We start from the raw sequence: 16,107 nt of genomic DNA, 5'->3' as shown, positions 1-16,107 counted from the left end.
GGAGATAATAGAAGGTGTTATCATGCAGGGATTTCATTTAGGGACAAGTAGTAACTTTAAGCAAAAGTAAGAGTGGTGTTTGGTTCTATTCTTTGAGAGGACCGGTGTGCTATTTGAGTTGGTGTAGCCTAGCACTTGAAGGCCTCAGTGTTCTGGAAAGATCCACAGCTACACCCAGTTAGTCCCATAAAAGGGAGCTCTGTGTTCTTTGCTCTGGGTCTAGACCGTTCGTTCTATCGTGCTGAAGGCTGAAGAACCTACGGACAGAATCACTGTCCCTCCTTGGACCAAAGAAGACTCAACACTCCCAGGGCTCAAAACCCTTCCTTTCCCTCCACAGTGTATCTGGTATTTGGCTACAGGACAATAAATCTTGTTTTAGTTTAATAATGCCTGGTAAGTCCATATTTTTTGTGTAATGCCTACTCAGGGGAAATGAATCTGCATTGAGTTTTGATTCTGAAACTAGATGAAACTTTAATTAAGCCAAGTGATTCCACCCTTCGTAAAGAACGGAGTGTGTTATAGACCAGACTGCATGGTGGACAGTCAGCTCTCGGGAATGAAAACTTACTTCCAAGCCATTACCATTCTAAGGACACCACAGGAGGTGAATGATGGGTTTTATCTAATCTGGACAGCCTGGCTGGCTTCAGGGGGAGTTTTTCATTTTCTCCACAGTCTGGAACGTCATCCCAATTTCTACCTTCACTGTAAAATCTCTTCTTGCTTATTTCACATTTTAAGATGAATTACTGGGGGCGTCCGGGTGGCTCAGTCAGTTGAGCATCAGACTCTTAGTTTTGGCTCCAGTCATGATCTCCGGGTGGTGGGATGGAGCCCCTCGTCGGGCACCTCACTGAGCATGGAGTCTGCTCCCCTCCCCCTGTTTGCATGCACTTGCTTCTCTCTTTCTCTTTTTCTCTCTCTTTCAAAAAAAAAAAAGATGAATTATTGTTGGCTCAGGTCAGAACTTTACAAAAGAACAGAAAGGCAAATAGCAGCAAAATCATAACATAAATGAAAGCCAAGAACTTGGAGGCACTAGAGACAGATCGAAAAAGTCAAATGGATTCAGAAACTTCAAGTAAGAATGGAATTTCCCCCCTGGACACAGTAATGAAAGCTAAGTGTATTATTTAGGGTAGAGTTAAGCAACTTTAATGAAAGACCCAATAATAGTTCCAAGAAGGTGGACTTTATCTCTCTCACATGGAAAAACCTGGCTCAGCCCCAAAGACCAGGTTCCTACCATCTCCTAGACAGACATTACCACCATGTTCATGGTCAAGGTGCAGTTGCAATAGGTTCCTGTCAGTTCAAAGTGGAAAAGAGTGTTGAGGAGATAAAGGATAGCCTCTTAATTCCATTCCCAGTCCTTTGGCATGAATTTAATGACATGGTTACATGCATAAGCAAAGGTTAGGAAACTTATTGTTACAGGGAAAGGCTGTGTTCAGTGTCAGTCCTACACCTGGGGAAGGGGGGGAAGAATGATTACGGTGAGCAACTTTATGCTCTGTCACACTAATAGAAATCTGCTTATTGTTCTTCTTCTTTGGGTCTGGAAAATCAAAGAGAAAGCTAAGGGATCTATCCTTATATCTCACCAGCTACCACAAGGACTCCCCTTCAATAGGCTCCGTGTTTATATGGTCAGCCAGTCCCTCTGCATGGTTCCTGAACTCAGCCAGAGCAGCGAGATAAGGATGGAGGTCGACGGTGGGGGCAGGACCGTGGTGATAATGGCGTTGAAATGTATTTATGGATCCCTCTCAACACGTGGCAGCTGGATCCCAAAATCACGAAAGTAGGTTACAGAAGTATAACCCTTATATCCTAGGCTCAGCTTGCTTATTTAAATAAATGAGAATACATTTAGATTGTCAGCCCAAATTAATATACGCCATCCATTCCTGGTATAGTTTGTAGGCAATCCACACCTTCACGGTCGTCCTATCCCTCAATATTCAGGGTGCTTTTAAAACTGCTTATATATATTTTATATATAAAAATATATTATATGTTTATAAAAAATTAAAAAAAAACTGCTTATATATGTTGAACTGTCTCCAAGGTTAGTGTTTGCTGCTCTCATGATAAGCTCAGATGTACTGCTTGGTGCTTGAGGCTGGAGATCTTGGGAGCCAAGAGAGCCAATAAAGTGTACGCCGTGGTAGGCTCTGCCACACGGAACGGCCATGGCTTTGTCCCATGACTATCGATGTAGTCAGACTACCCATCTCTGCCAACAGTTCTCAGCTCAGGTGCCAAGATAAAGAGAGAGGCACACAGATGTGATCAAGCTTCATGCGGATGCTGACATCACTGTAGAGCTCTGCCAGTGCCTCTAGGCAACCGTAGCCTCCAGATGGCTTTTCCATCCCCACCCCTTCCCACCTCCACCACAGTACTCATTCCGGTGGAATCCTACAGCAATGTAGCCTGGACCCAAAGGGCTTCAGAGCTTGGCAAGAGAGATCTTTTGGTTCACATTTACACACATCCATTTTCTCCAAGACACCCTCGTGTTTCTGGGCTGGGTCCAGTCTTGGCTGTATGCGGTAGACAGACTCTAAAGCCTCCTCAGTCCTTGGCCTTGACCAGCCCAGACTCTTGATTTTTTCATGACTATTTCATATGGAAATTAGAGAGTATAAATAAAAGAGAAGAGGTGAGGGGTGAAAGGGTCACACCAACGTCCCACATGTCCACGGATGTGTAGGGAGAAGGATGATGTACATCTTTTCTTATTGGCTTAAGCTCAGACCCCAAGGACCAGTTGATCTAAAAGTGTACACAAAGCCATCATCTGTGGACTTGCCAATCGTTCCTCCTTACTGTGGAAGTTAGCATTTGTCAGATTTTAACCTCCACCTAGAAATATATAACATCAGTGCATTAAAATATCAAAACAGGGGTCCTCCCGGGCCAAGTCTGGTGTCTTTTCTGCCACACCATTCTCTCTTCTCACAAGACTTAACTGGAAATTTTGTTTTGACCTTTCCCTAAGGAAGGGGACTGCTTGTGTCTAAAACAAATCATTCAATTTATGAATGTCCATAAGTTAGTAACATAAGAGCCAGGGAAAAGGAGGAAAACATGAGAGAGAACTCTGTAACAAGTGCTTTAGTAAATGACTCAAAGGGCAAGACACAATGTGGTCACTAAATTCATTTTACATGCCTCCTTAAATAAGCATGCTGACCCCAATGTTTGGAGATACTTCCTTCATGTGCTAGGGTGTGTGACTCAAGGCACTCACAAGGCTACTTTCATTTTGAGAGAACGGAGTCAATGTTATCCAAGAATTCAATCCCATCCATACAGTTGTACCAGAGTGAAGAAAAACTACAAACATCCTCAAAGACTGAGTTTACCACTTCCATACACTTGCTAAAAGAACAACGAATGGATATATTTTGGGAAGATGGATTTGAACTCAAAATGTGGTGTATATCATGTTATTTCCTGTTTACGGTTCAATGTTTCAAAGTTAAAAATGAGAAATTAAAAAATACAGTCTTATTGAAACTGAAAACAAAGCTAAAAGAAAGGCAGCCAGAATGTACAGTTATAGAATAAATAAGTCTTGGGGATGGTGCATACAGCATGGCCACTATAGTTAATTACTCAGTACTATATATGTGAAAGTTACTAGGACAGCTCATCCCAAGAGAAAACACTGTATCCCTGTGTAGCCTCAGGTGTTAACTAGCCGTACTCTGGTGATCATTTCACAATGTAGGCGAGTATCCAGTCATTACGCTCTACACCTGAAACTGATGTAAGGTTATGTGTCAATTATGTCTGAAGTTTTAAAAACCTAAATTTAACTCTCCTCAAACAATTTAAGTATATATGCAGTCTGGGGCAACAAGAGATTGATTCTAATATAGGTCTGCAAAAGCCTTCCATGGTAGCTGGAATCAGGAAGGAGAGTAAATTAAATTTGTTGGAGTGGGATGTGATGGACAGTCTGAGCTTAATAATCACGGTATTCCCTTCTCTGGGACCCATTTCCTTATTCTCTCTCTCTTTTTAAGATTTTTTTAAAAAGATTTTATTTATTTGTTTGATAGAAAGAGAGATCACAAGCAGGCTGAGAGGCAGGCAGAGAGAGAGGAGGAAGCAGGCTCCCTGCTGAGCAGAGAGCCTGATGTGGGGCTTGATCCCAGGACCCTGAGATCATGTCCTGAGCTAAAGGCAGATGATTAACTGACTGACCACCCAGGTGTCCCTTTAAGATTTTATTTTTAAGTAATCTCTACACCCAACATGGGGCTCAAATTCACAGTCTCAGAGATCAGGAGTCGTGTGCTCCACCATCAGAGCCAGCTAGGTTCCCCTCCTATTCTTTAAAATAGAGCCTAAAACATGTATTCACAGAACTGTTGAGAAGATGTTTATCGAGCAATTAATATAGTTTTGCTAACACTTATCTCATGAGGAAGAATGCTAATTGGAAGGAGTCACCAAAATCTTACTTTAACCTTAATCTCTTGCACCTGAATCTCTAGTCCTTCTTTATTGACGGTGTTCACTTCAGTTAAAGGATCATTTCTTTCTTTCTTTTTTAAAATTTATTTATTTGAGTGTGAATGAGTGGGGGAGGGGCAAAAGGAGGATGGAGAGAGCACCTCAAGCAGAGTCCACGATGAGTGCGGAGCCCGATGCGGAGCTCCGTCTCTCGACCCTGACATCATAACCTGAGTCAAAATCCTAAGTCAGATGCTTCGCCAACTGAGCCACCCAGGCGCCCCTGTCCAAGGATCGTTTTTGGAGGCCTTCACCAATAGGATACAAGTGCCCAGTGCCGCCTCCTGGAGCCCTTCCACCTGGGATACCCCAGCCATGCCGCCACCACCTATGCCTCCTGGGGCTGGAGGGCATGGCCCACCATCAGCAGGAACCCCAGGGGCTGGACATCCTGGACATGGACACTCATATCCTCACCCATTCCCACCGGGTGGGATGCCCCATCCAGGGATGTCTCAGATGCAGCTGGTCCACCATGGCCCTCATGGCTTAGGACACCCCCATGCTGGGCCTCCAGGCTCTGGGGAGCAGCCACCACTGCGACCACCACCTGGAATGCCTCATCCTGGACCTCCTCCAATGGGCATGCCCCCTCGAGGGCCTCCATTTGGATCTCCCATGGGTCACCCAGGTCCTATGCCTCCACATGGGATGCGTGGACCACCTCCGCTGATGCCTCCTCATCGACACACTGGCCCTCCACGACCCCCACCCTACGGCTACCAGCGGGGGCCCCTCCCTCCACCCCGGCCCACCCCCCGTCCTCCAGTTCCCCCTCGTGGTCCACTTCGAGGCCCTCTTCCGCAATAATTTTTCATTGTCTTGCCTCCTGTTCTATCTTCCCAATATCTTCTCAATTCCTTGGACCAATCAGAGTTGCTGTAGCTCCCTAGGGCTAAGGCACTAATCCCTCTCAGGAATTTTTTTTTTCCTTAGGTGTAATTTTTTTTTTTTTTAAACAGGAGGTTTTATTTTTTTTTTCTATGTTGGCCCTAAGTGTTTTGCAAATGCACAGAGAAAATAAACTCCTTGTTTATGAAAAAAAAAAAAAATGGACACCACACCTTTTCTGACATTGGGGAACTTGGAGTCCTTTCCCCAGAAGATTTCCCTGTCGTCATGGAGCAGTTTGCGTATATGTCTAGGATATAAATCTTTATTTGTATCTTATGAAAACAATTATCCCACTAAACTTGGGGGAAAAGTGACCCTCACACCCCCAGATTGCAAGCTTTCGTGGAGCAATGTCTATGTCTGATTCAACTTTGGGTCATCAACCTTATGCAGTGTCTGCTAAAATCATGTTTTTGTTGGTGCTTCTTTTAGTTTTTCTGAATTGAAAATCATTCGTAAAATGTCCATGGCAAAGTTACTGAATGGAAGTCACTGTGGTTTTCCCAAAAGAAAAGTTTTACTTCCAATGCATACAAGCGCATTCACACAATGGACCGTGTAGGCTAGTTACTGTCGTCGAAGTATTCCAGGCAATGCCTTGCATTTGGCACGCTGATACAGCAGGCTGTTTATCAGATGAGCACAGCACAGTCCTATTTCCCTTCTGCCTTTCCACACCTAACTGCTTGGAACAATGCGCAGCCTCACAACTACCCTTTCTTTCCTGTAAGAAAGAGTCATGCTTTGTTTCTGTCGGTTCCTTTTCTCACCATGAGCTCATCTCTATAAGGGTAGGCCATCTGCTGGTCCTGCACAAAGTGTGTCCAGTTTTTAAGCCCCCCAAGGTTTTGTAAGCCTCTGAAACTGTTAAGAAAAAATATTTCTAAGCAGAAGTGAATGAGTATCATACACAGGACAGGGAAACTGAAATTCAAAACGGAAACCAGCTCTGAGTCATGTGCCTCTGTCCAAGGAGAGAATTCTCTTTCATGTATCACATACAGTTCTAGAAAGTGAAAGAAATCTGTTGACGTCAGTGCCAATGTATTCCAATTTAAATTTAATTTTTTAATTTAATATAAGAATTCTCAAGCAGGAAGTAAGTGGAGAATACTAAAACAAGGCAGTCTTTAAAGAAAGAGAGCACTTTTGTCCCCCAAAAATGTTATTTCAATGGCATAGAATGTTTACATTCCCAAAGAGGATGATTTTTATGAAAACCTGTAGGACAAGAAAAAGGAAATTCAGATGAAGGTTTCTATAGATAGCTTGGTGCAGAGGCTGGAACGTGACAGACATTCCATAAACTTCCATTCTTAACTCTTCGCCCTACCTAAAATTGACCAAGATAATGGCCAATAATAATTGCCTTTGCACACAGCACTCTTTACATAAACTATCTCATTAAATCTTCACCAAAACTCCATGAAGTTGGTACCAGATTATTTCTGCTTTACAGATGCGAGAATCGGAAGCATGGAGAGATTTGTAGTCTACCCTTGGTCACACAGCTAGTAAGGGATAGAGGAGAATTTGAACCTGAATCTGTCTAGGTCCAGAATGTGCACTTGTCATCTAGATACAGCGTCTCCCTTTCCCCAAGCTATCTTTCTAGCTTGCAGTAGCTAGGTAAGAGCTAGCTTCATGGGAGAGGAAGACTGTGAATGTTAGAAAACTCAACCAGTAAAGCCTATTGGAAGACATTTAGCTAGCCGTCAGACACTCGGGCTTTGGTTAGACGCCCCCGGCCTTAGGGAAATGTCTCCATCTCCAAAATGGTGTAAAGAACTTTGGTTCATGGATCTCCAATGGACACTGACAGAGGTCCTACCTGAGAAGCTAAAATAGACGTTTCAAGGGTTGAAGCGCCCTCTGCAACATGTACCATTATCTTCACAAGACGAAAGGATGAGGATAAACTGAAACCCTCCTCCAATTCAGTCCTGCTTGTCGTCTGGAAGCAGAGTGATAGGACGCAGCGCCCAGGGCGTAGCTGGGCGATAGAACTCAGAGCTCGATATTATTTATTCAGCAAATATCTGGTCATCGCTATGCTAGACCAAAACTGCATTTGGGCCGACACAGGATACAAAATAAAATTAAGTAGGGCCGTGTGTTCACCAGGAGCTTACAATCCTGAGTTTATAATAAAATGAGTGTGCCGATGGCAGGAATGGACAGTATGTTAGATTCGTTGATATATGGTAAATTATCCCAAAGGTGGTACAGAGAGCAGTGGGAGTTCAAAGCGGGGAGAGAGAGCGCCCATAATTGGGGTGATTCAGGAAGAACCAAGGTGCGCTTGAGCTGAGCACTGAAGAAATAGATGATATAGGGAGAGGGGCTGTGAGAATAAAAATCCACCTGTTTTAAGGGCTAATGCAAACAAAGGCATTCTGGGAAATAAGCACTGGGACATAACTGAACCCTAACGTGCCCATAATAAGATTTCAGAGGGGCCCCTGGGTGGCTCAGTCGGTTAAGTGTCGACTCTTGGTTTCTGCTCAGGTCATGATCTCAGGGTCGTGGAATCAAGCCCTGCATTAGGCTCTGCTCGAGATTCTCTCTCTCTCCCTCCCCCACTACCCCTGACTCTGCTTGCATACATACACACTCTCTCTCTCTCTCAAATAAATAAATCTTTTTTTTAAATAGTCTTTATTTTTTTTTAAAGATTTCATTTATTTATTTGACAGACAGAGATCACAAGTAGTAGGCAGAGAGGCAGGCCGAGAGAGGGGGAAGCAGGCTCCCCGCGGAGCAGAGAGCCCGATGTGGGGCTCGATCCCAGGACCCTGGGATCATGACCTGAGCCGAACGCAGAGGCTTTAACCCACTGAGCCACCCAGGCGTCCCCAAATAAATAAATCTTTAATAAATAAATATTTTTAAAAGATTTCATCACTTTTTTCACTAAATGTATTTCACCCGGTTTTTAGAAATCTAACAAGTAGATCTGTGCTGACTGTGTCTGAATATTTATGAAAGTTTTTCATTCAATTAACTCTTCCTCCTCTGTGTCAGGAAGTGTGCCGGGGCCCTAGAGATCAGAGGATGAAAGCCCATCTGTGAGCTCAAGGTCATTGGTTTGCTTAATGGGAAAGACAGATAAGTAAACGTATTGCTAACCCCACACAGAAGAGCCTAATTGCAGAATTTAAAAGTTTCTGGACTTGGGAATAAAAGTCATGTCAAGACTAAAAGGAAATAATTTTAATGACCTCACCCCCCAAAGAATGGAGAACAATGGGGGTAAAGGGCAAAGGAACGTAGATATCTGGAGTTGTGGGAAAAGGAAAATGAGTCAGAAAAAAGTATTAAGAGTCTGGGATGTATTTTGGTTTGAGAAGAGTAGCACTCAGGAATGAGAGAGAATTCCTGGGATCCAGACAAAGGCTATATCCTAAGAAAAGATTAGTGTTCAGAAAGCCGGAAACAGCCACATCAAACACAATAATTAGCAAGACTATGGGTTCCAGGCGCTGGCACGCATCGTCTTATAACATGATTTGGGGGATGGAAAATTAAGCCTAAACCTACGGACTCAATATGACTGTGATCAGATATTTCTGATGAAACGGATGCATGCATGCTATGATTTGCCTCCTAGAAATACATTTTCTGGCTACAGAAAAGAAATTATGCAGATTGAAAACAGAGAGACAAGCTGGGAAACTGAGGATAAACCAGGGAAGAAGGATGGAACGGACAGAAGAAGCTGTGGGTGAGATAGAAATCGCCCAGATAGAAAATGCAGACAGATTAAAAAAAAAAAAAATCTAGCAGAAAGCTCTGAAAAAGTAAAACTTCATAAAAGGGCAGTTAACGGTAGAAGACCTTTCTAAAAACACTTTTTTTTTTAAATCACAAAACGTTTTAGTCACAGAAAAGTTCAGAGATTCTCTGAAGTAGAGAGGAATAGTAAAATGAACTTTTATGTACTCATCAGCAAGATCTAAAATGTATTAACTTCCTGATGCTTTATTTTATCTAATCCTTCATCTAACTTTTTTCTTTTGCTAGAATATTTCAAATCAAACCCACTAAAAACTGTAGGATATTGATGAAAGAAAGTGAAGAAGATAAAAAAAATGAAAAGATATTCTGTGCTCATAGATTAGAAGAATTGATGTTATTAAAATGCCCATACTACCTAAAGGAATCTACAGATTCAGAGCAATTCTTATTAAAATTCCAAAGGCATTTTTAACAGAAATAGAACAATCCTAAAATTTGTAAGGAACCACAAATGACCCCTATTAGCCAAAGGCATCTTAAGAAAGAAGAACAAAAGAGCTCCTGGGAGACTCAGTGGGTTAAGCGTCTGCCTTCGTCTCAGGTCATGATCTCTAGGTCCTGGGATCAAGCCCCGCGTCAGGCTCCCGGCTCAGCGGGGAGTCTGCTTCTCCCCCCACCCACTTGTGCATGGTGTCTCTTAAAAAAATAAATAAAAACTTAAAAAAGAAGAACAAAGCTGGAGGCATCACGCTTCCTGATTTCAAATTACAAAACAAAGCTGTAGTAATCAAAACAGTATGGTGTTGGTACTAAAAACAGATGCATAGATAGATGAAACAGAATAGAGAGCCAAGAAAAAAATCACAAGCATATATGGTCAATTAATTTATGACAAAAGAGCCAAGAATACAATGGGGAAAGGACAGTCTCTTTAATAAATGGTGTTGGGAAAACTAGACAGCCACATGCAGAAGAAAGAAACTGGACCCCTATCTTACATCATATGCAAAAATTAACTCAAAATGGAATAGAATCTTGAACATAGAACTGAACCCATAAAACTTCTGTAATAAATCATAGGCAGTTACCTCCTTGACATTAGTCTTAGTGATGATTTTTTGGATTTGAGACCAAAAGCAAAGGCAACAGAAGCAAAAATAAACACAAGGGACTTCACCAAAGTAAAAAAACTCCAGCACAGCAAAGAAAACCATCAACAAAATAAAAAGGCAACCAAAGGGGGAACATATTTGCAAATGATATTTCTGATAAGAGGTTAATATCCAAAACATATAAAGAACTCACATCACTCAACACACACAAACACACACACACACACACAGAGCAATCTGATTTAAAAATGGGCAGAAGATCTAAATAGACATTTTTCCAAAGAAAACATACAGGTAGCCAACAGGAAAGTGAAAGGTGCTCGACATTACTAATCATCAAAACCACAGTGAGATATCACCTTACACCTGTTAGAATGGCCACTGTCAAAATGGCAAGAAAAAATAAGTGTTAGCAGATGTGGAGAAAAGGGAACGCTCATGTACCGTTGGTGGGAATGCAAACTGGTGAAGCCTATGTTGAAAACAGCATGGAGATTCCTCAAAAAATTAAAAATAGAGCTACTACATGATCTGGTAATTGGGCTTTTAGGTATTTATCCAAAGGAAACAAAACAAACAAACAAAAACTCAATGATATATACACTCCCACATTCACTACAACATTATTTATAATGTTATAATAATATATACATATATATATATCTACACACATATATATGTATCTACAGAGTCCACTGAAGGATATTTATGTATACAAACACACACAATATATATAGTGGGTGTGTATATATATACACACAGACACACACGATGGAATATTATTCAGCAATAAAAAGGAAAAGAAATCTTGCCATTTGTGACAATGTGGATGGACGTGGAGAGCATTATGCTAAGTGAAAACATCAGAGAGAGAAAGACAAATACCACGTGATTTTACTTACATGTGTGATCTGAAAAGCAAGCAAGCAAACAGACAAAATGAACTCCTAGAGAGAAGAATGGAGCCATGGTTGCCAGAGGTGGGGAGTGGAGGATGGGCGAAATGGGGGAAGGTGGCCAAAAGTTTCAAAATTGCAGTTATGAAATATAGAAATCCGGAAGCTGTGATGCACAGCGTCATAACTGTAGTGAATGATGCGGCCGTCTGTGTTTGAAAGTTGCTGAGAGAGTAAATCTTAAAAGCTCCTCATCACAGGAAAAAAAAGTGCGTTAACAGTTTGTGGTGATGGACGTTCACCAGACTGATCATGGAGATCGTTCTGCAATATATACCAACATCTCGTCATTATGTCATACATCTGACACCAATGGACGGTTATGGGTCGATTTTATCTCAATTTATTTATTTATTTTTTTCTTTCTAATTTTATCTCAATTTAAAAACAACATAAAAACAAAAGACTATCCACAGCGAGTGGTCCTGTTTGGTGGTCGCTTTCTTCCAACCAGTAAAGATTTAGGGACTCAGATTCCTTCCATTCTGTGTCCCTACCATCTTCTATTCATGGTCTCCGAGGTTGGCTCTGGGAGGTTTTGATGGATCTATAAGCAACACGTATTTTCACATATTTCACACTCCATGGGCTAAAACTCAGTCACATGGACACACCCAACTGTACGCGGAAACTGTCATGAGGATTGTATCCAGCAAGAAGAGAACACAGATTTGGGAAGGACTGACCCAGACACGCCCATGGACCCCCTGAACCTCTGTTCCTTCTCAGCCTCCCACCTCCCAAGGCCCAGATGGAGTTGCCCTCAATGGACCTCAGCTAGGATCCCGGATGGCTCTGCTTGGAGAGTGATCATAAAGGAAATAAGCTTATTTCACTCCCTGCAAAGTGACTGGTTCAGATATGGACACACGACCCACGCTCATTCAGTGAGACTCAATCTTAGAACATCACTGGAACTTTTGATAAGGAGCTGCTCTTTTTCCACAAGGGGTCCGGAACTGTGAGGCTAGGAAGCGGGGCAAGCATTTTTCCGTGAGCAACCACTTTGTCAGGATGATGAGAGAACCCACTTGAGAATGAAGCCAACGAATAAGAAAGCAGACCTGAGAGCGAGAGATAGATACCCGTTGGCGACATCCTTTGAGTACCTCCATTCGGCATGTCTGATCAGTCTCAGCCTTCATTTTTTTTTCAACTAGGACACCCAATATATCTTTCAAAAATTGCTTTCCTTGAACCCAGTTTGAAATGAGCTTCTGTCACTTCTCAGCAAGAGGCTTAATAAAAGTTCCTTGTAAGACTGTGGAATGCCCACTTTTGCCCCTTTCTTCCACCCTCAAACCTAACGACAAGGACACATCTGCTCTGCTGTCCCTGAGAGCAGACTCCCTGCTGGTGAGTGAAGGAGATCATCTGAGTCATCCCTTCTCATCTTGTCTCCCGCTTCCCCCCACCCCCGCTTAAAAAAAAAAAAAAAAACCCACTGGAATTGTTTTTAAATGAATGGCAACATCTGGTGCCTTCTAATTTTAATTAATTAAAATCTGGCTTCCCTTGTATATGCTTTGAGAAGAGGAGTGATCTAATCAAGCCAGAGCTGGAGTGTTTTGTCCCATCCTAAGAGGCAAACTTCTGCAGTCATTTCCGCTTTAAGAGGCAAAAGGATCCCAAATGGTATGAGCTGAAGTTGAGCAAAATGGCTCTGTAAATCACAGGCAGGAAGTGGTCACTGTAATAATTTCAGGGGAGTCAGCAGGGAGAGTGTTGCTATTAGACTCCACTTCATTTATTTTCACTCCGTTAAAAAACAAATGCGAACATAAGACTTCAGCACGGAGGTCCGTGCCTCCTTTCTGCAAATGTTGGATTTCAAAGGACTTACTGGATTTCGAAGGACATAAACAGAGAACACAAAACACCAACACTGACTTTCATGGAAGACAGACAGGGAGAGAGAGACAGCCCAGTTGTGCAAGTCTATTCAGAACGCCATTCCCAAAAAGGAAAGTGCTACTTACAGAAACAAAACTAGTTGCTATTTTGCAACACTCAACCAGACAAGGATCACCAGTCAGTTTTGGGGAGAAAACAGGCTGATGCAATCAATTCAGGCAGAACAGAGAACAAATATTTTTGGTAGCTCAGTCTGTACCAGAATTGGGGCAGGACTTTGGACTTCCGTATTCTCAAGCAACACCACGGCCATGTTGGGTTTTAGGTCTATCATTAGCCAAAAACTCCCAGCCTGAGTGACCACTCAGAATCAGAGGCAAGAATCTAAGTTCTCTAGAAACCATTCACTGAGTCTCACGGCCGGTACATTTAGAAAGTACAGGACTTTGTTTTCTAATGCTGGAAATTGTAACAGTGTAGTGAGATCCCAGGTCCAATAAGGAGCTCCTTACCAAAGCCTGACAGCTCAGCACTTAAGGCAACAAGTGCTTTTTGGGTTTGATTATTTGTCTAGCTCTTTAGCAAAGGAGTTGCAAGAGGAAAATAAGACACGTGTCTTATGATTCTAATATACATTTTGTTATCAAATATCAAAGGACTGTAAGGCTGGAAGGTCTAGCAGAATTTGATTATGTGGATATGTGGACAGAAGGAAATGAACTGTTCTGGAATGGGGTGTGTGTGTGTGTTCACATATTGTGTTCTGGGGGTTTTAGAGGGACAGAAGTGGCACCAATTTGACTAGAAGAAATCAACAGTGCTCAGGTCCTTACAGAGGTGGAGGTTCCGATGACAAGGTCCCTGGAAACAAGACAGAGGGGTAAGGACTTGACAGGTCAAGCCACTCAGATAAAATTATAATTATAAGTCATTATAATTCACTGGGGAGGACAAAGTTGTGGTATTTTACTTTCCTGAGGCAGCTGTAACAAATGACCACCAACCTGGTGACTTAAAAACCCAAATATTTATTATCTTACAGCTCTAGAAATGTGTAATTCCAAATGAGTCATAGTGAGCTAACATCAAAGTTTGGGCAGGGCCATGTCCTTTCTGAACGTCGTAGGAAGGAGTCTATCTCTTTGCCTTTTCCAGCTTGTTGGAGCTACCTACACTCCTTGGCCTCTGCCCTTTCTTCTGTCTTTAAAACCAGCAATCACATCACTCCAACCTCTACTTCCATCCTTTCATCTTCTTCTCTGAACCTCCCATTTCTCTGTTCTCTCATTTAAAGATGTTCGTGATTACACCTGGATAATCCAGAATGCTCTCCCTATGTTAAGATCCTTTCTTAACTTTATCACAACTGGGAGTCCCTCTCTCCATGAAAGGTAACCTATTTATAGGTTCTGGGAATAGGATGTAGGCACTTTTCGGAGGACAATTATTCTCCCCACACCCTGTGGTACTATGATGTAATCCTCGCCCCTGAAACAGTAAATCACTGTTGTTTTTTTTTAAACTGATGGAGTGTATAACAGGCCTCATTCCTGATAAAGACTGCTCTTGGTATGTTTCTTGTGTTTCTTTTTCTTTCTTTTTTTTTTTTTTTTCAAGATTTTTTTGAGAGAGAGAGCACGAGCAGGGGGAGAGGGAGAAGTCTTCCCACTGAGTGTGGTGCTTGATTGGGATTCAAACCCAGGACCCTGAGATCAGGACCTAACCTAAGTCAGACACTTAACTAACTGATCCACCCAGGTGCCCCACATCTCTTGAGTTTCTGCTGCACAGATCCACTACAAGGACAAGCAGAGAAAAGAAGACTGTGGCTCGACCACATAGACCTTCTCCTCCACCCCTCACCACAAGGCGATTCATAGTGGTCTAGTGGTTGGGAATTCTGCAGGCTTGGAAAGGACAGGATCCCCAGTGAATGGAAAATGGAAACACACTGAGACTTTAGGAAGTGGTAGAGACATTTCTAAAGTGAATGACCACAGGAAGGCATTGCGTCATGCTACCAAATCCACTGAGTGCTTAATTTCACTTCTCTTTTCACATTCCTTTTTTTTTTCCTTTCATTTCCTTCTGAAGTTATCAATGTAAGTTGTTACTCTGGTCACACGGATGGAGAAAATGTCCAGTGATTTATTCCATGGCAGTGAGAAGTAATGACGCTTCTAAATGCTCTCATAGTAGTAACTGTTGCTGACTCAATCCTTCTTTTAACAAATATATAACGTAAGCCACCTTAGTGCCAGGCACGAAGGACAGCAAAATAACATTTAGTCCATAACATCAAGGATTCCATGGGCTCTCAAGATGCCCATGGCATTTTCAGAGGCAGTGAGACAATGAGTTTGGAAGGAAACAACGTTATGCAAATACAGAATGTACCCTAAAGGAGCCTAACCCCAAGCGCGTTAATTCCTTCCTTCTCTATGTTCTCACAACACTTTCCCCCATACCACTATTGTGGCATTTATCAACTCTGCATCATAATTATTAGTTTGTGATATCCTGTTGACTATTAAATCTGTGGCATGGGGCTCAGAGTAAGAGAGCAAGAAATTACGGATGGATGGGAGGGAGGGAGGGAGGAAGGAAGGAAGGAAGGGGAACCTCTTGCATCCATTGTGAACTCTACCATAAGGTTTGTGTCTTACTCATCCCTGTAGCTCCAGCTCTGAGCTAACACATATAGATTTTCATAAATATTCATAAAAATGATGTATTCAGCCAAACTCCTGCTCATTCTTCAAGGGTCCCCATCCTACGATTCCATCTTCTTCCTTTAGAAGTCTTTCCTCAACAGTGGCATTTAAATGTGGAACACACCCATGACACCAGGCACCTCTCCTCTCTGCACAAGAGTGTGCCTGAGCCCATCATACCAGATCCCCAGGGCCCATTATAAAATGTTCAGGAATTTTTCAGTCAGCTGTTATACTTAGTAAAGCAAATTATGTAAACTTAAATTTAATACATTATTTTGAAAATAAAGATAATAAATA

Source organism: Enhydra lutris, unplaced genomic scaffold (assembly GCF_002288905.1).
Source record: "Enhydra lutris kenyoni isolate GAN:26980312 unplaced genomic scaffold, ASM228890v2 scaffoldscaffold12, whole genome shotgun sequence".
Classification (NCBI taxonomy): Eukaryota; Metazoa; Chordata; class Mammalia; order Carnivora; family Mustelidae; genus Enhydra; species Enhydra lutris.
This window is presented reverse-complemented; position numbering follows the sequence as displayed.